The sequence below is a fragment of the Ovis canadensis genome, chromosome 12 (assembly GCF_042477335.2).
Source record: "Ovis canadensis isolate MfBH-ARS-UI-01 breed Bighorn chromosome 12, ARS-UI_OviCan_v2, whole genome shotgun sequence".
NCBI classification, from domain to species: domain Eukaryota; kingdom Metazoa; phylum Chordata; class Mammalia; order Artiodactyla; family Bovidae; genus Ovis; species Ovis canadensis.
Genome location: NC_091256.1, coordinates 63,205,198 through 63,227,340, shown reverse-complemented (window position 1 = coordinate 63,227,340; position 22,143 = coordinate 63,205,198). Strand labels below are relative to the sequence as shown.

At 48.2% G+C, this 22,143-nt stretch overlaps 1 protein-coding gene across 1 annotated transcript in view; it reads left to right on the top strand.

Moving 5' to 3' along the window:
* The window catches only part of KAZN (kazrin, periplakin interacting protein), a 1,331,681-nt gene that overhangs the window by 1,031,975 nt on the left and 277,563 nt on the right, over positions 1-22,143 (top strand). The window lies entirely within an intron of this gene.

Sequence of the window (22,143 nt, the reverse complement as noted above, 5' to 3'; positions counted from 1 at the left end):
TTGACTTCACATTCCAGGATGTCTGGCTCTAGGTGAATGATCACACCATTGTGATTATCTTGGTCATGACTAGATATTACCAAATGTCACTTGGAGGGTAGAATAACCCCTAGTTGAGAACCTCTGGGCTGGAGAATCATGGGCTGGGGGCTGAGCTGCCTTAGTGAGCATGATCTTCCCCGATCGCCCTTCCTAAGGTACCACTGTGGGCCCCCTACACATCACATCTCTCTCCAGTCTCATTTCTTGCTTTGTTTTCTCCATAGCCCTCATCACCTACTGAGTGTATCTTATTTTGTTTGTTTGCTTATCTGTTCCCAGTCCTAGACTCTGTGGGAATAGTAACTGGATTTGGCTTCCTCATCACAGCATCTCCAACACCTGACAGTGTCTTCACCTGGTGGGAATTCAACAGATGGGGGGATCTTACTAGGAATCTTTTAATAAGCCCCATTCTGTTCCCCCAGGGCTTCCTGGTAGTTCAGCTGGTAAAGAATCCGCCTGCAATGCAGGGGACGTGGGTTTGATCCCTGGGTTGGGAAGATCCCCTAGAGAAGGGCATGGCTACCCACTCCAGTATTCTGGCCTGGAGAATTCCATGGACTGTATTCCATGGGGATACATGGGAGAAGTCCATGAGGTTGGACACAACTGACCAAACACAAAGAGTCAGACACAACTGATCGACTTTCACTTTCACACTGTTCCCCACACTTAGAAGGACACCTCCCCCCCCCAAAAAAAAAGAAGGACACTTCCCCTACACAAGCTCATTATGCCTTACAAATAGGAAACGGGGGCACAGAAAAGTCCCGTAACAAATCTCTGGTAAATGATGAAGGCAGGATATATACTCAGATCTGTCTGATTCCAAGGCCTGGCCGGTTTGGGGACTGCCAGGCCGCCTCCCTGAAGACCCCAGGCCGGCATGGAGGGGCTGTTTCCTGCGCTGTGATTGGTCAGGACCAAGAAACCAGAGCTCATTTTCCCCAGCACCTGATGCGTTGCCAAGGCTGCTTTGTCCTACTGGGGCCGTGGGACGCCCGAGGCCCCAGAGAGCTTATGCGTTTTTCAGATTGGAAGAATTATGGATCAAGTGCTCTTTGGTGGCCTCCAAACTATTTCTTTTTCTTTCCAGGGGAAAACCACGATCCAAATCTCTCAGTCGTGCCCGCCCCCAAAGCAGCATGGGAAACGTGGCTGGAGGAGCCCGCGCCTCCCCCCACCCACATGCAACTGTCAGAAAACCCTGACGTTGACCAGGATTTTGTGGCGTGTTTGCGTCCCCACCCCCCTCCCCTCACAGTAATTAGCGCTTCAGCTTTCTCTCGAAGTCTTTATGTGTTTAGACAACACAGTTCATTGTTTCCAAATGTTAGTCAATTCTAACCATAAATCAAGCCCCAAATCTTGAATCTCATTCAAGGGAAAACTCACAAGTTGATTCTACACAGATAAATCATAAGAGGGTGGGAATGTTATAAATGGAGAAAGGCAATTCAGACTCATAAGGCTGTAAATACAGCTTTTTGAACTACTTAGTGAGTACATTAAAACAATTACATGAGGCTTGAAGGATCTAATAGTGCATCAGTCTTTAGGATGAAGTCATTTGAAAGTTACTGTGCCTAAGAAGAATTAATATTTTTAGTGCTTTACAGTTTACCAAGTCTTCTTCTTTTTTTTTTTTTTTTTTGCCCGTTATTTAATTTAATCCCTCACGACACCCTTTTTATATAGGCGGACAAGCTATTTAATTAAATTCCATCAATTCTAAGACCTGTTTTGTTTCCATTTTTCTCTCTGAAATCAGGATACACCTTAGAATCAAAGACATGTCAGTTTAATTGGCAACTTTATTTCCTTAGTGATCCATAAGACAATGGTGAATGTTTTAAATGATAGTGTCTTAGACTTAATGAAATGCATATTTTTGATCCCTGTTTCACAGGGGAGGTGACATGTCCTGAGATGTTACAGATTTGGCCCAAAGTCACGCAGTGAGTAAATGGAAGAATCAGCACTTGAGCTCAAGAAGGGCGAGTCTTTTAAAACAGGAGTCCCCAACCACCAGCATCTAACTCCTGGTTATCTGAGGTGGAACTGATGTAATAATAATAGAAATAAAGTACACAGTAAATGTAATGTGCTTGAATCATCCCCAAACCATCACCCCTTCACCCTGGTCCAAGGAAAAATTGTCTTCCATGAAACCGGTCCCTGGTGCCAAAAAGGTTGGGGGACCGCTGTTCTAAAGGGCATATAGATAGCCCAAGGATGCATGATCACCTTTATGGAAGGTGGTCTCAATAACTGAGAAGCTTTTGCTTTTCTGAACAAAATGAGAGTTTGGTACTAAAGCAGAGCTGCTTGAGATGTTAGAAAAGAGATCAAAAGTTGTCATATTCTTCTCCATCTTTCCCTTGAAATGCTCAGCTTCTCCTCAGGATAATTTAGGTTGCTTGCTTTGAAATTGGCTTTGCAGGTTAGCCCTTGACAACTCACTTGAGAAAATTAGGAAACAACACCCTGACTCCAGATGGATTCAGTCCCTCATCAGACACAAGGTTTAGAGAGAGAAGCACAAACTGAATTTTAACGCTTTTACTGCTCAACTGACACCTTGTACAGTGTGCATCCTGGGCAACTGTACACAGCATTTCTGTAGACCCCCGTGTCTCCAACTAGTCTTCAGTGGGGAGGGGGGTGGCAGGACAAGAATGCTTGACAGAGACAAGGAAGTGTGGACAAATTCAGGAAATAGTTTTCTAGTTCAGATCACATTCATTGTTTAAGCCTGGTTTGGGTGTTCTGGTGAAGTCTTAGCTTGTGAACACTTCGACCAAGCTTAGCTCTCAGAAAAGAAGCTTAATACTTGGGAAAACTCATACAGATTTAAGAAATTCAAACATGGTTTTATTTTTAATGGTCTGTCTGGGCCTATTTCTTGAAGATACACCTGATTAGCTAAACCAACCAACCATTAGTATTAGCTTGCTGGTTTGGAGTTACTATTTGGTAGAGTAGAAAGAGGTTATGTTCAGAGCTTATGCAGAGCTGGGTTCAGACTTGGGTCTTTGCTACTTTCCAGCTGCTCACTATGAGAAAGTGTTAACGTCCCTGAAACTTGAGTCTAGTCTCCTCATCTGTAAAATAGGTATAGGGGATTAAAGATAGGGCTTCCCTATTTGCTCAGACGGTAAAGAATCCACCTGCAATGCAGGAGACCCAGGTTCGATCCCTGGGTCAGGAAGATACCATGGAGCCGCTCCAATATTCTTGCCTGGAGAATTCCATGGACAGAGGAGCCTGGCAGGCTACAGTCCATGGGGTTCCAAAGAGTCGTACATGACTGAGCAGTTAACACTCTCACTTTTCATCACTGTCAGCAGATTAAAGGTAAGTGTACTTTGTTGTTGTTCAGTCCCTAAGTTGTGTTTGACTTTGCGACCCCGTGAACTACAGCGCACCAGGCCTCCCTGTCCTTCACCGTCTCCATGAATCTGCCCAAACTCATGTCCATTGATGTCAGTGATGCCATCCAACCATCTCATCCTCTGTCGCCCTTTTCTCCTCTTGCCTTCAGTCTTTCCCAGCATCAGACTCTTTTCCAGTGAGTCAGCTCTTCCCATCAGGTGGCCAAATTACTGGAGATTCAGCTTCAGCACCAGCCCTTCCAGTGAATATTCAGGGTTGATTTCCTTTAGGATTGACTGGTTTGATCTCCTTGCTGTCCAATGAACTCTCAACAGACTTCTCCAGCCCCATAGTTTGAAAGCATCAATTCTTCTGCACTCAGCCTTCTTTATGGTCCAGCTCTCATATCCATACATGACTACTGGGAAAACCATAGCTTTTGTCACATAGAAATGGATAAATGGAACGGGATTGTGAATAACAGCTCACTCAGGGCTTGTGTTGGGAGGTAAAGGAAATTTGTATGTCTAGCAGTGAATGTGGTACCCAGCACAGAGGAGACATCCGGGTAAGCTGAGTTTTCGTTCATTTCCCCTAACTAGTGTGGGGTCCACTTTGTTACTAGTTGTTCACTCCTGCTGGGACTAGCCTAGTTGGTTGAGGAATTGGGTGATGGGGGTGGGAAGAAGTGGGGTTCAGGGCATCACCCTGACTTAGGGCTGATTGGACCCCTCATTGCCCTCTGTAAATGGTTAAGGCCAGCCTCATCAGTCATCACAGGGCACGTTTGCTGCTGGACACAAATCATCATTAGTCCATCTTCCCCTGATGCCCAATAAGGAAAATTTCCTTAGATTTAATGTTGATGACTTCCCTTGGTCATCACTGATGGTGGATATGATAACACATCAAAGGCTGAATCTTCTCTCGTTCCCTACTGCCAGGTCACTGCCTGTGCTCTGACCAAAGGCAAGCAGGAGTCTGACCTCCTGGTCACTCAGAGACTCCCTCAAAGACCCCACCAGGGCTCCCACCTGGCCCTATTCCAGAGCAGGGACCAAGTGTCCAGCTGTCCGCACCCCTGGCCCCAGGCCCACGGGGGCACACTGAGGCTTCCTGGTGCTCTTGGAGTTTATTATATCTGCAGTGCTCTCCCAGCAGAGCTCCAGCCCAGCAAGGGTGATGGAAGACATGAGCAGTGAGGTGGGAATGGTTGGGTGGGCTTCAAGTATCTGGGGGCCTGTTCTGGTTAGGACTTAGGCTTTCAGTGTCCTTCTCACACTCCTAACAATGGGGCAGGGGCTGATGGACTGCCACCTGCCAAGACACATCTCATGTAGCAACCAGGTCACAAAGCAGGGACTCTGTAGGTCATTGGGAAGTTGATCATGTAATAACGAAAAATGCCACAAGTGCATAAGGGGGTCTGTGGAAGCAAAGCCAGGAATTTGCCCCTCTGGGTGCTGGCTGTTACCTCAAGTGGTGACGCTGCAGTCATTTGGCCTCTCTAAGCCTTACTCATCTGAAGCATGGGTTATCCAGAGCCTCCACTTCCCAAGGAGTCCAGGGAGTTAAATGAGAGATTGTCTAAGCCTTGGCCAGCCTCAGGTACAAACTTCTGGGTGATAATATTCATGAGAATCTTCCAACCACCTTCTGAAGTGAATCTTGTTTCCTCCACCCTGACAGAGAACTGGAGGCTCAGAAAATTCAGTATTGATCATTCCAGACCTGGGCAGGGTTGGGTGGCACAGGAGGAGCAGAACAAATCATGTTCTGAACATGAGAGAAATCAGAACCATTTCAGAAACGATGGTGAGCTTAAATCAGGTGAGTCTGGAAACATACCAGGCATCTGTCCCCCTTTCTATGCCCACAAACCTGGGCAGCCAGAAGCATCTTTCAAGCAGATGGCAAGCCGGAGCTCTATGCAGTCCACCTTAGGCCATGCTGTGGAAACAGTAAGTCTGTTATCATTGGCCTTGTGGTCCTGAAGTTCTGGGTAGATTTGGGGGATCCCAGTGCCTCTTCTCAGCTGCAGGGCAGCAGCTGCCTGCCTTGAGGCTGGTGAGTCCAGAATGCACCCAGCTTGGAGCATCTGCTCTTCTAGGAAGTGCCTTTGGGTGATGCTTCTCATTCCAAACCCAGGCCCCTTAGCAGGGCTGACCTTGCAGCAAGCCTAGAGCCTCTCAGGATGCCCACCTCTGATCTTTCGGCTGGAGCAGGGGGAGGAGACACACAAGAGGAAGTCAGGAGGCTAAATTGATCTGTCCCCTGCTGTCCTTCACCTCCAGCTTTCAGGACCTACTGTGCACCACCATCTATTAGTTATCCACTGCTGCATATAAATTGCCCCAAACTGAGTGGCCTAAATACACGTTTATTGTTTCATGTTTCCTGGGGGTCAGGAGTCCAGGCACAGCTTAGCTGGGTCCTCTGCCCAGGGCCACATGAGGTACAGCGAAGGAGGTGGCCAGACCGCATTCTTACGTGGAGGCTTGACTGCAGAAGAATCTGCTTCCAAGCTCCCTTGGGCTGTTGTCAGAATCCATTTTCCACCGGCTGAGTGAGTGAGGCCCTGGCATCTGGCTGGCTGTCAGCTGGCGGCACCCAGGTGCTGGAGGCTGCTTGCACTTCCAGGCCACGTGGGCTTCCTCAGCACCACTGCTGACATCATAGAGCCAGGAAGGATCTCTCTAGTGTGGACAAGCAAGACAGAATCATAGATGGATGGATCGGTAGATGTGTGTGTGTACAGACGGGTATAGATACAGACATAGATTGATGGTAGATAAATATAGAGATTGATGGTAGATAAATGTAGATGTGTACCCATATACAGAGATAAAGATAGGTAGGTAGAGATAGATGGATAACTGATAAATATAGATAAGATTAGATGCATACATATATATTCAGACACATAAATATAAATAGATTTGTAGTTGTTTAGTCACTGAGTCATGCTGACTCTTTGTGACCCCATGGACTGTAGCCTGCTAAGCTCCTCTGTCCATGGGATTTTCCAGGCAAGAATACTGGAGTGGGTTGCCACTTCTTTCTCCAGGGCATCTTCCCAACCCAGGATTAAACCCACATCTCCTGCACTGGCAGGCAGATTCTTTACCGCTGAGCCACTTGGGAAGCTCAGACAGATAGACAGATAATAACCTAATCGTGAAAGTGCCATCCTATCATCTTTACCATGTTCTAGTCACTGTAAACCAGTCACCCTCAAGGGGAGGAGATGGTACCTGATGTGATATAGGGGGGTGGAGGTCAAGGGGGAAGTCTAAGAATTGTGGCTGAAACCAGCACCTTGAGAGTTAAGTTGCATCCTTCTCGTTTCTAGATGGGAAACTGAGGCTTAGAGAGAGAACTTGCCCAAGCTCCAAGAGTGATCCTATGGCCTCACTGGCGTTTCAGGCCATGCTGGCCCACTTCTCAGTGGAAGCTTCTTCTTCACCATCGTGACCACACTTCTCTCCCTGCCCTGGCCGAGTGGTGCTGGTTACCAGCGTGCAGATTTTGACAAGTGGGGCCAGAGTGCTTTCTAAGTGGTAGCATCCATCGTGCTGAGAATGCATGTCTTCAGTGTGTGTCTTGTCTCTGCAACCCTACCCTGTGCCCCCAAAAGGCAAAGACTGCCTTCATCTTGTTTGTGGCCATATTCCTCTACCTAGAGAGGTTCTTGGCCTATTGCACACATTCTGTGAACAGTCATTCAGTCATTCAACAGACACTTGTGGAGCTGGACTGCCTACTTTAGAAACAAAGATGACCAAGACACAATGCTGCCTTCACAAGCCCCTCACCCTCTAGCAGAGCAGAGACGTGAAATAAATAAATAAACTACGAGATAGTGTGGTGTGCCCTCCTCAGGATTGCCCACCCCTGCGTCCCCAGGGCCTGCCACAGTGACTGGCACATAGTGTGTGCATGCTCAGTCACTCAGTCATGTCTGACTTTGCGACCCCATGGACCGTAGCCTGCCGGGCTCCTCCGTTCATGGGATTCTCCAGGCAAGACTACTGGAGTGAGTTGCCAGTTCCTCCTCCAGGGAAATCTTCCTGACCCAAGGATTGAACCCACATCTCCTGCATCTCCTTGCATTGGCAGCTGGTTTTGTTACCACTGAGCCGCCTTGGAAGCCCCTAGCACATAGTAGGTACCCAGTAATGTTTGTTGACTGTTCTGGTCCCCTTACCCAGCATGCCTTGCTCTCTTCTCTTCTGCAGAGGGTAGAAAATAAAAATCATAAGAGATTAACTGCTCAGGAAAATCCAAAGAAAGTTTAAAAAAAAAAGTACATAATGACATTCTACGCTGGCTTTGGAAGTCTCTGATGCAATCCTCAGATCCTGGCACCTCCCTTTTGGAGCGGAGCTTTGCATTTCGAAAGAGGAAAAAAAAAGACAAAGACTGTAATTATTAAAATTGTGTATATAGGAGAATTTAGCCTTTCATTTGAGGTGTCCTAATGACACTTCTACAACTGCTAGGGAAGATAATAGGGTTTAGAGCAATTACACAGACCGTCAAATACCGAACATGAGTGATTCAGATTCATGCTTGGAACTGGAACGATTCTCGGCAGTTTTGCTCATACACAGCTGTTTCATTTAAAATATTTTGGCAGAAAATCGCGAAGTGGGCTGTCCTGGCCATCTCTGCATTGGAAGCTTAACTCCTTCCACACCCAGTGTTGTCCATCTCTCCTCCTTCCCAGATCCCCACCTTAATTACTGCTTGGCCAAGTTTTTGAGCAACATATTTGTGGAGTTAAAACTTGGGCCCCTAGCTGAAAGATCTGGGGAGTTTGTTTCTCCTAAGCCTGCTGGAAGATTCTGTGTCTTTCTCCCTCTTTTGATTCAGTCAGTAGATATCATTTAATCACCACATGGCCAGTCCTGTGTGAGCTGCCAAGGTCTATCGGTCAGATGGCCAAAAACAGATGGTGCACTCAAACTGGGTGATTTGAGAAGAGTTCTGTCTTAGTTCAAGCAGCTCTAACAAAATTCCTAGACTGGGTGGCTCAAACAGCAAACATCTATTTCTTACAGTTCTGAAGACCAGGAAGTCCCACGATGCAGGTCCTGGCTGATTCAGTGTCTGGTTTGCAGATCTTGCTGTGTCTTCACAGGTAGAAAGAAGTCATCTCTCTTGGGTCTCTTCTTATAAGGATGCTAATCCCATCCTGACAGCTTCACCCTCATGACCTAATCACCTCCCAAAGGCCCCACCTCCAAATACTGTTATAGTGGGGACTAGGGTTTCAACATATGAATTTGGTGGGGAACACAAGTGTTTAGTCCATAGAAAACTCAGTTAAAAGAGCAAAGGTTACCAGGGCTCAGTTTGAATGTAGAGAAGCGCACAGAGACAGTGCAGTGCTCCAGGGATGTGCCAGCAGGGAGCTGATGGCAGCTCAGGGAGCACAGGCAGGGAGACGTCAGTAGCATGTGGGAAGTGTACCTGCACAGGTGGGGGCAGGCCCATAGGAGCCACAGCACTGAGCTGCAGACATGTAGCCAACCCCTGAAACCAATGAGGGACTCCTGCCCTCTCCTCTCTCCCTCCAGGCTCCTCCTGGTATCCCGCATTGGCCCAGCCCAGCTGGGGGCCAGAAGTCCGAGAAGGTCACTGATGCATTCCATACAGGTCAACCTCCCCGAGTTTTGAGAAATGGTGAGAGATGAAGATAATCCAGCACAAAGCGGGGTCCAAGACAAGTAGGCTTGTGTCCTCTGCCCTCGGGGAGTGGATCCGTCTACAAAAATCTTAAAAGCACCTCATGATGAGTTGCTGTAGTTGCAGGATAAGGGAGTCATTTAATTTACCTCAAATCACTGGGAGGTCACTGTCAGAGAACCCAGAAAAAGCCAGATCTTCCAGCCTCAGAAAGAGCTAGGCATAACTGTAGTGGCTGAATTTTATGTGTCAGCATGATCACGCTCTAGTGCCCAGTATTCAGTCAAATGCCAGTCTAGCTATTACTATAAAGATATTGGGTCAATGAAATTAACATCTGCAATCAATGGGCTATGAGAAAAGCAGATTTCCCTCTAGAATGAAGGTGGGCCTTGTCCAATCAGTCGAAGGCCATAAGAACAAAAACAGAGGTTTCCCAAAGAAGGAAGGAATACTGCCCTCAAAACTGGAACGTAGAAGTCCTGCCTGAGTTTCCAGCCTGCACCTCAAATCTGAGAAGCTTCCACAATCATGTGAACCAATTCCTTAAAATAAATAAACAAGCAAACAGATATCTCCTATTGATTCTGTTACTTTGGAGAACCCCAGCTGCTACACCCCCAACAACTTCCCATTACGAGTAAGATGATCCCAAACTCCATGCTTTGGCCTCCGAAGCCTCACATGGTCTACCTCTCACCTCCCTGCCTTCTCTAACCTCACTCCCTAATCCAAGGATTTTCTGACTTTATTGTGCACAGGTTAAAAAAATAATAAAATAAAAATAAATTTTAAAAAATTTAAATGTGCACAGGAATCACCTGGAGAACTTGTGAAAACATACAAGTTCCATCCCCAGAGATTCCAGCCCAGGAGGAGGGGGCGGGGCCTGAGTTTGCTTTCTAACAAGTTCATGCAGGATGTTGATGCTCCTCGAGCATGAACGACCGTTGGAGTAACACTGCACAATCCATTCAGTCCTCTTTACGCAGACTTTTCCTCTTGGGGTTCAGTGCTTTTGAGGGTTACTTAGCTAAGTCACTGCTTCTGCTCTTGGAGCCTTCTGCCAATACCAAGTGCCACATCGTCTGGGTATCCTGCAAGCCTGGAAGCAGCCATGGTGAATGGAACATGTTTCACTGGTCCCCATTAGCACAGCTGGGTTTGTTCTCCCAGCTGCAAACCCAGGTCCTGGGCTGCACAGCTGCCTGAATGAACCACACAGATTATCAAGTTGGGTTTCCCACTCTTGCCCACAGTAAGTTGTCAGTGCCTGGCTGACTGGACTCTGTGGTCCTTAAAGTAAGATAAAATGCAGCCATGAAATTAAAAGACACTTGCTCCTTGGAAGAAAAGCTATGACAAACCTAGATAGCATATTAAAAAGCAGAGACATTACTGACAAAGGTCCATATAGTCAAGGCTATGGTTTTTCCAGTAGTCATGTATGGATATGAAAGTTGGACCATAAAGAAAGCTGAGTGCCAAAGAATTGATGTTTTTGAACTGTGATGTTGGAGAAGACTCTTGAGAGTCCCTTGGACTGCAAGGAGATCAAACCCATCAATCCTAAAGGAAGTCAGTCCTGAATATGCATTGGAAAGACTGATGCTAAAGCTGAAGCTCCAGTACTTTGGCCACCTGATACAAAGAACTGACTCATTGGATAAAACCCTGGTGCTGGGAAAGATTGAAGGCAGGAGGAGAAGGGGACAACAGGATGAGATGGTTGGATGGCATCACTGACTCAATGGACTTGAGTTTGAGCAAGCTCCGGGAGTTGATGATGGACAGGGAAGCCTGGCGTGCTGCAATCCATGAGGTTGCAAAGAGTCAGACACGACTGAGTGGCTGAACTGAACTGAAGGTAAAATGAGGTCATTAAAGTGGGCCCTGATCCCACATGACTGGTGTCCTTTTAAGAAGAGGCAGTTAAGAACTTCCCTGGTGGTACAGTGGATAGGAATCTGCCTGCCAATGCAGGGGATGTGGGTTCGATCCCTGGTCCAGGAAGATTCCACATGCCGCAGAGCAACTAAGCCCATGAGCCGCAACTACTGAAGCCCTTGCTCCTAGAACCTGTGCTCCGCAACAGGAGAAGCCACCTCAATGAGAAGCCCGTGCAGCGCAACAAAGAGGAGTCCCCCACCCACTGCAATTAGAGAAAGCCCGCCCAGCAACTAAGACCCAGTGCAACCAGAGATAAAGAAATGAAAGTTTTTAATAAAGAGGCAGTTAAAACACAGACACACACAGAGGGAAGACCACATGAAGACACAGAGAAGACGGCCATCTGCAAGCCAAGGAGAAGAAACTTCTGAGAAGAAACTAACCTTGCTGACACCTTAATCTTGGACTTCGAGTTTTCAGAATTATGAGAAGATAAATGTTTATTGTTCAGGCCACCCAGTCTGGCGCTTTGTTATGACAATCCTAGAAAACAAACACAGTCACCCAGTCGAATCTCCAGCTTTCACCCAGCTGGGAATACTGAGGCCCGGGGAGGGAATGCCATCCATCCAAGTGGCAGAGTCCAGGCCTCTATACAGGGCTCTTGGCTTCAAGCAGGTGGTTGTTTGTCCCTGGACCATGCTGCCTCCTCCATCATGAAATATTGACCATCTCCCTGCCTACGGTTTAGTTTGTTCAAACAATTTGCTGCCACTAAAGCAAACCGGCCTCTGTTTGCTTTTTTAAGTAATGATTTTCTCCCGGAGCTCTCAGATCCTGCAGAGACCATCAGCACAGCCTTGCCCTGCCCTTCTCAAGCCCTTCTACTTCCAGTCCTGACAGCCCAGCCCAGGAAAATCGAGTTTTCATCCCACTCAGGCGATACATTGAGGAGCTTCTCCTGTGACCCTTGGTGGTGGAAGTGCCATGGAGCGTTCAGACAGAAAATTCCATGATGCAATCAGGAGAGCAGAGCTATACTCAGGAGAGAGACTGGACCAGAGCTGTCATTTAAGAGCTGTCAGCCTGGAGATGGGGGTCTGGAGCATTGTGACACTGTGAAATCAGAGAGGCAAGAGTTCACAAGAGCAAGAGGAGAAAATGTGTCTTCCTCAAGACACTCTGGGGTCCAGCAAGAGAATCTGTCTCAGGCTTGCTTGAGTGAAGAGGAGGATTTGTGGAGAAGACACTGGAATTTCACAGATTCCAAAGAGAAAGTGGGCATTCAGGCCTCAGACAGGGTGGGGAGCGGTGGAGAAACTAGGTAACCCCTCCCTTGGTCTCTGACTCCAGAGCCGCAGGCCCTTTTGTCCCCGTGCCTCGGTTCTGATGTCTTTGCGTGAAACAGAAGACCCTGAGTCAGCCAGCCCAGGCAGTAAGAAAGACGCATTCCTCCACCTAACAAGACATCCAAGAGGAGAGTGGTCCCAGTGGGTTTGTTTCGAGGCTCTGCAGTGTTGACAGGCCTCTGAATTTTCCCATCTCTTCCCTTGACCAAGCTCAGTAGTTGACTTCATCACAAGTTCATTAGCTAGATCTCTTCATGGTCTCAAAGTGGCTGCCACACAAAGACAGGGCAACTCTAACCCAAGAAGAGGACCATTTTTTCCTGTGTGTCTCCTTTGTATTAGCCTCCCAGGAGCTCCCTCCAGCCCTCCCCTAGACCTCACTGGTCCACACGCTCATCTCTGAGTCAGGATGAATCCTCATCGCTGGCAGGATGAATGGGATCAGCCTATGGTCCTATGGAGAGAGCAGCCTTCCGAAACAAAATAGGAATTCTGTTGGAAAGCAGGATAGGGTGCTGTGCTCCTCTGAACCCATCTTGGCTCTCTGGGCTCTGCAAAGCAGCCCCATCTGCACACGCACTGCACTTCTCAAGTCCACATCACCTCAGACACAGGCAGGCAAGCTCCAGCTCCCAATCTCTAATTCCTAGAAGAGGGAGTTTACAGCCAGCTCAAGTCAGGTGACCACCCTGTTCAATCACAGTGAAGCCCCACAAGCACAGCTGTGGGGTCACCTCTGGGAGAGAAGGGGCTGTGTTCAGAAGGAGATTGTCTGTGACTGTGAAAATACCCCAGGGGTCCCTCCTTGCAACCTTGGAGAAGATGGAGATTAAAGATGGTAGACGCAGAGCTTGTCAGCCATGGCTGGTGTCCAACCACACCACCACCAACAGGAAGGATTCAGAAATAAGGAAGGAGGGGCCGTGCTTGTCACCAGCCTGGGACACCTACTGGCTTTGAGAAGGTAGTGGTGAGGGCCCTGAAACGCAGGGGACAGTCCCGCACAGAGGAGAATTGCCCCTCCGTTATGCCACGGGCAGAAAATAAGAGCTAGAGAAGGAATATTTCGTGGAGTTTGGGGACAGGAGATAGATGTCGTGTATGGAAGCCAGAACTGGGAAGGTCACTTGGGTTAGGGGCTGGAGAAGGGGAATAATTCTTAGAGCTCCAGAAAGCCCAGGAAGATGACCTGAGAGGGGATGAAAATGAGGCCAGTGTGTGGGTGGAAGCAGAGGCAGCATTTTATTATCGAAGCGTAGTTGATCTGCAGTGTTCTGTTCAGTTCAGTTCTGTTCAGTTCAGTCGCTCAGTCATGTCCGACTCTGCGACCCCATGAACTGCAGCACGCCAGGCCTCCCTGTCTATCACCGACTCCCAGAGTTGACCCAAACCCACGTGCATCAAATCAGTGATGCCATCCAGCCATCTCATCCCCTGTCGTCCCCTTCTCCTCCTGCCCCCAATCCCTCCCAGCATCAGGGTCTTTTCCAATGAGTCAACTCTTCACATGAGGTGGCCAAATTACTGGAGTTTCAGCTTTAGCATCGTTCCTTCCAAAGAACACCCAGGACTGATCTCCTTCATAATGGACTGGTTGGATCTCCTTGCAGTCCATGGGACTCTCAAGAGTCTTCTCCAGTACCGCAGTTCAAAAGCATCAATTCTTCAGCGCTCAGCCTTCTTCACAGTCCAACTCTCACATCCATACATGACCACTGGAAAAACCATAGCCTTGACTAGACAGGCCTTTGTTGGCAAAGTAATGTCCCTGCTTTTCAATATGCTATCTAGGTTGGTCATAACTTTCCTTTCAAGGAGTAAGCGTCTTTTAATTTCATGGCTGCAATCACCATCTGAAGTGATTTTGGAGCCCAAAAAATAAAGCCTGACACTGTTTCCCCATCTATTTCCCATGAAGTGATGGGCCCAGATGCCAAGATCTTATGTTAGTTTCTGGTATACAGCAAAGTGATTCAATTATAGGTAGATAGATAGCTGGTAGGTAGATAGATAGATGATAGATGATAGATAAGCAAGTACATAGGTTGGTAGATAGTTGATAGATACCCAGGTAGAGAAATGATGAATAGATATATATATATATAGGTAAATGATAGATAAGTGATAGGTAGATAATAGATATTCTTTTCCATTATGGTTTATGATAGAGTATTGAACATAATTCCCTGTGCTGTACAGTAGGACCTTGTTGTTTATCTATTGTATATATGGTCATTTGTATCAACCAGTTCCAAACCCCTAATTTACCCCTACCCCACCGCCTTTCCCCTTTGGTAACCATAGGTTTGTTTTCTGGGTCTGTGAGTCAGAACCAGCATTTTAAATGCCGGTTCAGGAAGGGGTGCAGTGTAAGGGGAGGGTTTAGATCCTATTAGTGACTCTGGGAAGATGTGAGGGAGGCTGGAGAGAAGGGAGAGGGGAGAGGAGTGAGAGGGGGAGGAGGGGAGAGAGAAACTTGGGTTATGACTTTCATGAGCTTTCTCTGAAGACACTCTCAATAAAATAGATGGACTCTATATATCCTGACAGTTGAATTTAAGAAAAGCAGTGAGAGCCTTTTGCCATGCTTTAGCCTGAGTTGAAGGAATGGAGAATTCAGAGGGTCGGGTGCACACAGCCCAAGTTAGGTGGCAGAGGGTGCAGCTCCGAGCAACAGGGAGGAAATGACACAAGGTTCAGAGTCAAGGGGACACCATGACCCTCACCTGCCTGCTCACAGGTTGTTCTGAGGATTAAGAAAAGAAGACACCTGGTGTGGTCTCCGGGTCGTGGGCGCAGTCTCGCGAGCGGTGGCCGAGGTTGTCGTGTATCTGTCATCATCACCATCACCATGCCCCTGTCACCTCACCACTGACATCAGGGGCGGGTCTCTCTGGCATTTTCGTCCTTGTAGCCTCTATATCCAGTTCTGTATGTCGGCTTCATGACCTTCTGCGGCACTGAATTCCTTGGCTGGGCACCATGAACCATGAGAGTTCTTTTATTTTTTTCCTTTGGCCAGACCACGCAACTTGCAGGATGTTAGTTCCCTGACCAGGGACTGAACCCGGTCATTGGCAGTGAAAATGCCGAGTCCTAACCCCTGGGCCACCAGGAAATTCCCAAGGTGGTGGTTTTCAAGTCCTGTGTTTACTAGCTGTTGGGCTGCAGACTTCTCTGATGGGGTACTGGGGCAGGCTCTGGCGGTTTGGCTGAGTGCGCTGTGCTTCGTCCCCTCTCTGTGCCCCTGGAGGTGCTCTCAGAGCCCCTGCTTCTCCCCACAGTCTCCCCCAGCCCTCACTGCTGCCCCAGGCCTAACTAGGGGATGTTCACACCTTTGGCAAAAGCAAGAACTGATCTCAACTCAAGTTAACCCGAAGGCCTGGGTCATCCATTCCAGGCGGTCAAGGCTTTGAACCACAGAGCACAGCCCAGCTCTTAGGAAGCCTGGGATGCTCAGACACCCCACAGGATGCAGGTACATGACTCCCTACCCCCACCCATCTGACAGGTCTCTGATAGCTGCATTTCTCCTCGACTGTTGGAAATGATAGCTCTGCTCCTTTCTTGTGGTTTCTGCTAGTGTTGCATGTAATAGAATAGTCTCTGTATCCAGGAGTAAGTGCTTTGCAGCAGAACTCACTCACGTTATTCTTGCCATTTCAATGGGTCACTTTAATCATCAGCCCATTTTTCAGAGGAAGCAAACTGAGACAGAGAGAGGCAGAGTCGCTTGCCCAAGGACACAAAGCTAGTACATGTGTCTGGGACTAGAGCCCAGTCATCTCTTCCTCCAGAGCCCAGCCTCTGCTTACTCCCCAAGCCCCTCGTCCCTCCTATGGACCTAATCCTGCATGTCCTTGACCCTTCAGGACTGGCTTTCCTGCTCCAACTCCCTGCTCTCAGGGGGCCCTGTGATCACCCCCCCTTCCCCTCACTGGCCATTGTCAGTTTAACTGTCTGTCCAGCCCATCCCTCCAGGGGGACACTGGGATGTCCCAGCACTTAGCCCAAGCCTGGCACATGGGGGACATGCTGGATGCATGGCCAGGAAACTCCCAGAGGTTGAACAACTCACCCAAGGCTGCAGAGAGCAGCTGTGAACAGCTGGACTCTTTCCCAGGACCTGGGAAAGCAGGTCCATGCCAGCCTTCGAGTCCCAAACTGGGAAAGCAGGTCCATGCCAGCCTTCAAGTCCCCGTCTTTTGGGAGCTGCATGGAAATGTTGGTTCAGCAGCCTTCTGCTTCCACACCCCTGGCTGCCTTCTCTGATTGTTCCTCCCAGGTTGAGAAAGGAAGAACAGGTGAAAAGAAGGGAAGAATGTCCTAGCATCTGATGACAGACATGTATGAATGATCTGTTGATGCTCAGAGCGGTCAGGAACTTGACGCACTGTCAGGCGCGCTTGAGGCTGGCCATATGGATTTATTTTTGTAGATCTTGTGTTGCGATCTAGAGTTGCTGTTAAACACAGGGTGAGTCACCGTCTGCTTCCGCACTTGCATCCCAGCCTACACCGCCTTCACCAGAAAATTCGACAGCGCGCCCTCACTGCTCCCTGGGGGCAGATGCCTTGTTCCCCAGGAGCGCCAGCCCCTCCTCTGGTTTCCTGAGCCTCCAGACCCATCTTGGCCCCTCCTCTGTCACATCGGTGGTTTGTCAGTTTTTATATCTGTTTCCCCAGTGACACTAAGTTCTTCTGGGGCAGCAACAGGTTTGTTGTTGTTGTTGTTTTTTATCTCAGTTGCCAAGGTGCACCTGTTGAAGGATGAATGCCGATTTTTTTGACTTTATAGCTGGTGCCCAGAAATTGAACCCGCATCTCTTACCTCTCCTGCACTGGCAGGCAGGTTCTTTACCACTGGTGTCTCTGGTGGCCCAGATGGTAAAGAATCCACCTGCAGTGCGAGAGACCTGGGTTCAAACCCTGGGTCGGGAAGATCCCCTGGAGGAGGGCATGGCAACCCACTCTAGTATTCTTGCCTGGAGAATCCCAAGGAAAGAGGAGCTTGACAGACTACAGTCCATGGGGTTGCAAAGAGTCGGACACAACTGAGTGATTGAGCAGGAACACCTGGCTGGGAACCAAGGTTAAAAAGAGCTCAGCAGTGCCCTGTGGCGACCTAGATGGGTGGGGTGGGGGTGAGAGTGAGGTCCGAGAGAGAGGGGATATTTGTATACGTAGAGCTGACTGACTCACTTTGTTGTACATAAGAAACTAACACGACGTTGTAAAATGACTATACCCCAGTTTAAAAACACAAAAAGAACTCAGGTGGCTTTTTTCTAATCGCCCACATATAGTTTCATGGAGAATAAGTTAGTGCAGGAAGAATAAAGACTTGGGTTTGGACTAAACAGGTTCAAATCCAAGTTCAAGGACTTCCCTGATGGTCCGGTGGCTAAGATTCTGCCCTCCCAATGTAACGGGCCTGGATTTGATCCCTGGTCAGGAAACTAGATCCTACATGCCACAAACTAAAGATCCCCTGTGCTGCAACAAAGAGGTGACTCAGCCAAATAAGTAAATATTTTTTTAACAATCCTGGCTCAGCTGCCATGTGATTTGGGGTCCACCAACCCTTTCAAGGGCTTCCTTGGTAGATCAACTGATAAAAAATCCACCTGCAATGGAGGAGACCCCGGGTTGATTCCTGGGTCAGGAAGATCCCCTGGAAAAGGAATAGGCTACCCACTCCAGTATTCTTGACCTTCCCTGGTGGCTCAGATGGTAAAGAATCCACCTGCAATGCGAGAGACCTGGGTTCGATCCCTGGGTTGAGAAGATCCCCTGGAGAAGGGAATGGCTACCCACTCCAGTATTCTGGTCTGGAGAATTCCATGGACTGTATAGTCCATGGGGTTGCAAAGAGCCGGGCACAGCTGAGCGACTTTCACTTACTTCAACCCCTTCAAGTCTCAGTGTCTTTTTTTTTGTACTAGGGGAACCCACCCAGAGGAGTTGGTGTCAGGACTGAATAAAAATCCTGCTCGGAGGGCTCTGCACACCTCAGCCTTTCTCCTTACCTGGGAAAAGAACAGGGACTTGTGGGCCCAGTCCTGAGGCACCTGTTGTCACAAGTAACCTCCCCTAACACAGCCTCGGGGGGTCTGACCGAGCTAGTGACCCACTTGCAGAGATTCAAGAACGGACTCAGTGCGGGATTTTGTTAGCTTCACCCTCACCGCAGATTAGAAGTCAAGTGCACTGCACAATCCATGTAGTGTGCTTGAATCAGCCCCAAACCACCCCCTCCTCCCAGTCTGTGGAAGACTTGTCTTCCCCGAAATTGGTCCTCGGTGCTAAAAAGGTTGGGGACGGCTGCTTTAGTACAAACTCCAGATGGTCCCCTTCATCCAGATCCTTCACAGAACGTTCACAAGGGTCTCGCTGCCAGTGAGTTTTCTGGATAAAGCACGCGTCCAACTTTGAGTGGGTTGGGAACAGGTGACGAATGGAAATGTTTATGGGGTTTATGAACCTTCAGCCCTTTTGAGGATTGCCTTCCTAAGATGGGACAGGAGCCCACATTTTGAGTTTCACGTGCCACTAGAAATAGGCTGGGGTTCCTTTTGTTCCTCCTGTGTTTGCCTAGAAGTCGGCTGTGTCCCTGTCTTGTCTGAGGATTAGGGTTAACTGGTACAGCTAGAAACAGAAGGCCAGTTTTTAAGCCATTGATGACAAATGCCAGCATGCGTGCCATTACTCACCCATCTCCTGCTCACTGCAGACATCCACAATCAATCATGGCACTGTCTGATGCACAAGTAGTCGACCCTTGGTATGGACTACCAGTCACAGTGCAGGGAACTTGAAGGTCAGAATTGTAATCGTTACATTTTCTATTAGCAAACACTGTCTTTTTAAAAAGGGGGAAAACAGTATACATATTACAATTAAAACATGTACCACTGCACTGTGTAAATGTTCAGGACCCTGGGGATTCCATCTCAATAGTCTTATTATCAGCCTATTTTACTTGAGTATAAACAATAAATGCATTGCAAATTATTAATGGAAAACCACATTTAGGAATCACGGCGATTACCGATCAATTGGATGGAATAATTACTATAATTGATGGATAATGAGATTCTTCCTGGCCTGAGAAAGGAGGGTATGAGTTCTGGAATTGGTTCCTCTGCTTAGCAGAGTCTCAGAACCTGGAAGAGAGAATCCTGAACTCCAAGGCAGTCATGTTGACAACTGTAAGTTGAGACAACAGTCCCTCGTCGCCACGAAGAGGAAGATGCCACATCTATGACTAGTGTTTTCAGTGGAAGGCTACAGAAACCCTGACTCAAAGCAGCTTAAACTGTGGGGTTTGTAATCCAAGAGGTCAGCAGAACTGAACTGGTGCAGCATTTCAACAGCCACACTCCGAACCAGCCTGCTTCCATTTTTCTGAGTTGCCATCCAGCGTTTGGTGGTTCGTCACTTCATGGTTGCAAGAGGGCTGCCGATGCTCCCGGCACCACATTCCCATTTAAGGCAGGAAGAAAGCTGATGAGACGGGGACAGTAAAATCTGTCCTTTTTATTTGAGAAGAGCCCCCGGGAGACCTCTACTTGTGTTTCATTGGCCGGGGCAGTGTCACATGGTCACTCTTGCTGCAAGGGAGACTGGGGAAGTGGGGGACAGGGTATCCTGCTTGGCTTAGGCCGATCATGAGCCTTCCTCTGGAGTTGAGTCTGTTGTCACTCTGAACAGAAGGGATTCTGTTAACAAAAAAGGAGAGCCTAGAAATTGGATAAACAATTAATAGTGTCTGTGTCCAGTATGCCAGGAGACCATACCCTACTGACAGGCATCAGTAATAGAGCTATAGATGACTTTATCATTCATTCATTTATGCATTCAACACGTATTTAATCAGTGTCTAGTGGATGCCGGGATAGAGGGAAAAGAACAGAATTGTTTAGGAATAAACAATAGGGGTTGGGGACATCACAAAAATCTTTCTAGGAAAAGTGACATCTAAGCCAAGAATAAAATGTAAGTAAAAGGTTGCCACCTTGTCCTCTGTGTGTGTGTGTGTGTAGTGTGTGTGTGTGTAGTGTGTGTGTGTAGTGTGTGTGTAGTGTGTGTGTGTGTAGTGTGTGTGTGTGTGGTGTGTGTGTGTGTGTGTGTGTGTGTGTGTGTGTTGGGATGCACAGGTAGATGCATCAGATGTCAACAGGAGGAGAGGTGAATGTTAGAGGCAGGGAATGACATGTCTGAGGGTCTTGAGAAAGATGCAGGATCCATTTCCAGGAATGAAAGGAGGCATAGCCAGAGCATGGAAAATGAGCCTGGAAAGACAGAGACCAGAGGCTCTTATGAGCCAAACTGAGTTTAGACTTTGTCCTAAAGGTCTCGTCTGCCTTAGCTCTTGCTAGTGGTGGGGAGGGGGCAAGTCAAAGTGGAATTAGCCTCTGACCCCCTGCACGTGAGCCTTCATCATAGCAGTATTGGTCAAGACTCTCTTGGTTAGGTAGTGGGGAATGGTTCAATGTTTAAAAGATGAAGGGTAGTTATTGGTACCTATTATTAGAAAGTCCAAGGGTTGTTGGATTCTGGAACAGCTGGATCCAGAGGTTCAAGTGATGTCATTATGAATCTCTCTTCTAAACTCTTTCTTCCTTTATGTTGACTTTCTTCTCACACAGGCTCTCCCTAAATCATAGCAGGTGGCCACTAGAAGCTCTGAATTTATATTCTATGTATCTTGGACCAGAAAGGAAACAGTAGCAGTTCCAGCTCTAGTGAGAGCTCTCTTTGGCCCATCTTGGGTGACATGGCCATCCCTGAGCTGATCACTGAGGCCCAAGGATGCTGTTCTTTACTTGGCAGGCACGAGTCAGGTGCCTGCCCCAGGAGCCTGCAGAGTGAGCCAAGAGAGACAGGAGACAGTAGAGGTTGAGGTGCTATCGTGTTCTGGTAGACTCTGAATGCCAAGGGCCCCTCCTGCCTCATTCTCACCTCACCTATCATTGTCTGGTTTCCAGTAGTCATGTATGGATGTGAGAGTTGCACCATAAAGGCAGCTGAGTGCTGAAGAATTGATGCTTTTGAACTGTGGTGCTGGAGAAGACACTTGAGAGTCCCTTGGACAGCAAGGAGATTAAACCAATCAGTCCTAAAGGAAATCAGTCCTGAATATTCATTGGAAGGACTGAAGCTGAAGCAGCACTACTTTGGCCATCTGATGCGAAGAGCCAGCTCATTAGAGAAGACCCGAATACTGGGAAAGATTAAAGGCAGGAGGAGAAGAGGGCCACAGAGGATGAGATAGTTGGATGGCATCATCGACTCAATGGACATGAATTTGAGTAACCTCTGGGAGATAGTGAAGACAGGGAAGCTTGGTGTGCTGCAGTCCAAGGGGTCACAAAGAGTCAGACACGACTGAGTGACTGAACAACAAAAATCATTGTCTAGACTACTCCTGCGTTTGACAGGCTCCTGGCCTCCCATGCCCCTTCCTGCTGCCCGTCCCTCCAACCTGAGCTCCCCCATGTTGACTCTCGCTCATCCTGCACCCAGGTGGGAAGTGCCTCTCATGTTCTGGATACTCCCCAGCTTAAGCTCCCTCTGCTCTGCTGCTATGGCCCCCTAAGGGAAGTGGGGCCCCACCCTTTCTGGGGCCACCTCTCCCCAACCTGGCAGAGCCTGTCCAGTATCACTGGTCAGTTCTGTCATTAATAAGGAAAAATGCTACAGCCTCCTGTGTTTCATAAAGCAGGGACATGGGCCCTGTGTGTTGTCTTCGGTTCAGTAGAGATTTTCAGCAGCCTAGCCTACAAAGGCATTGA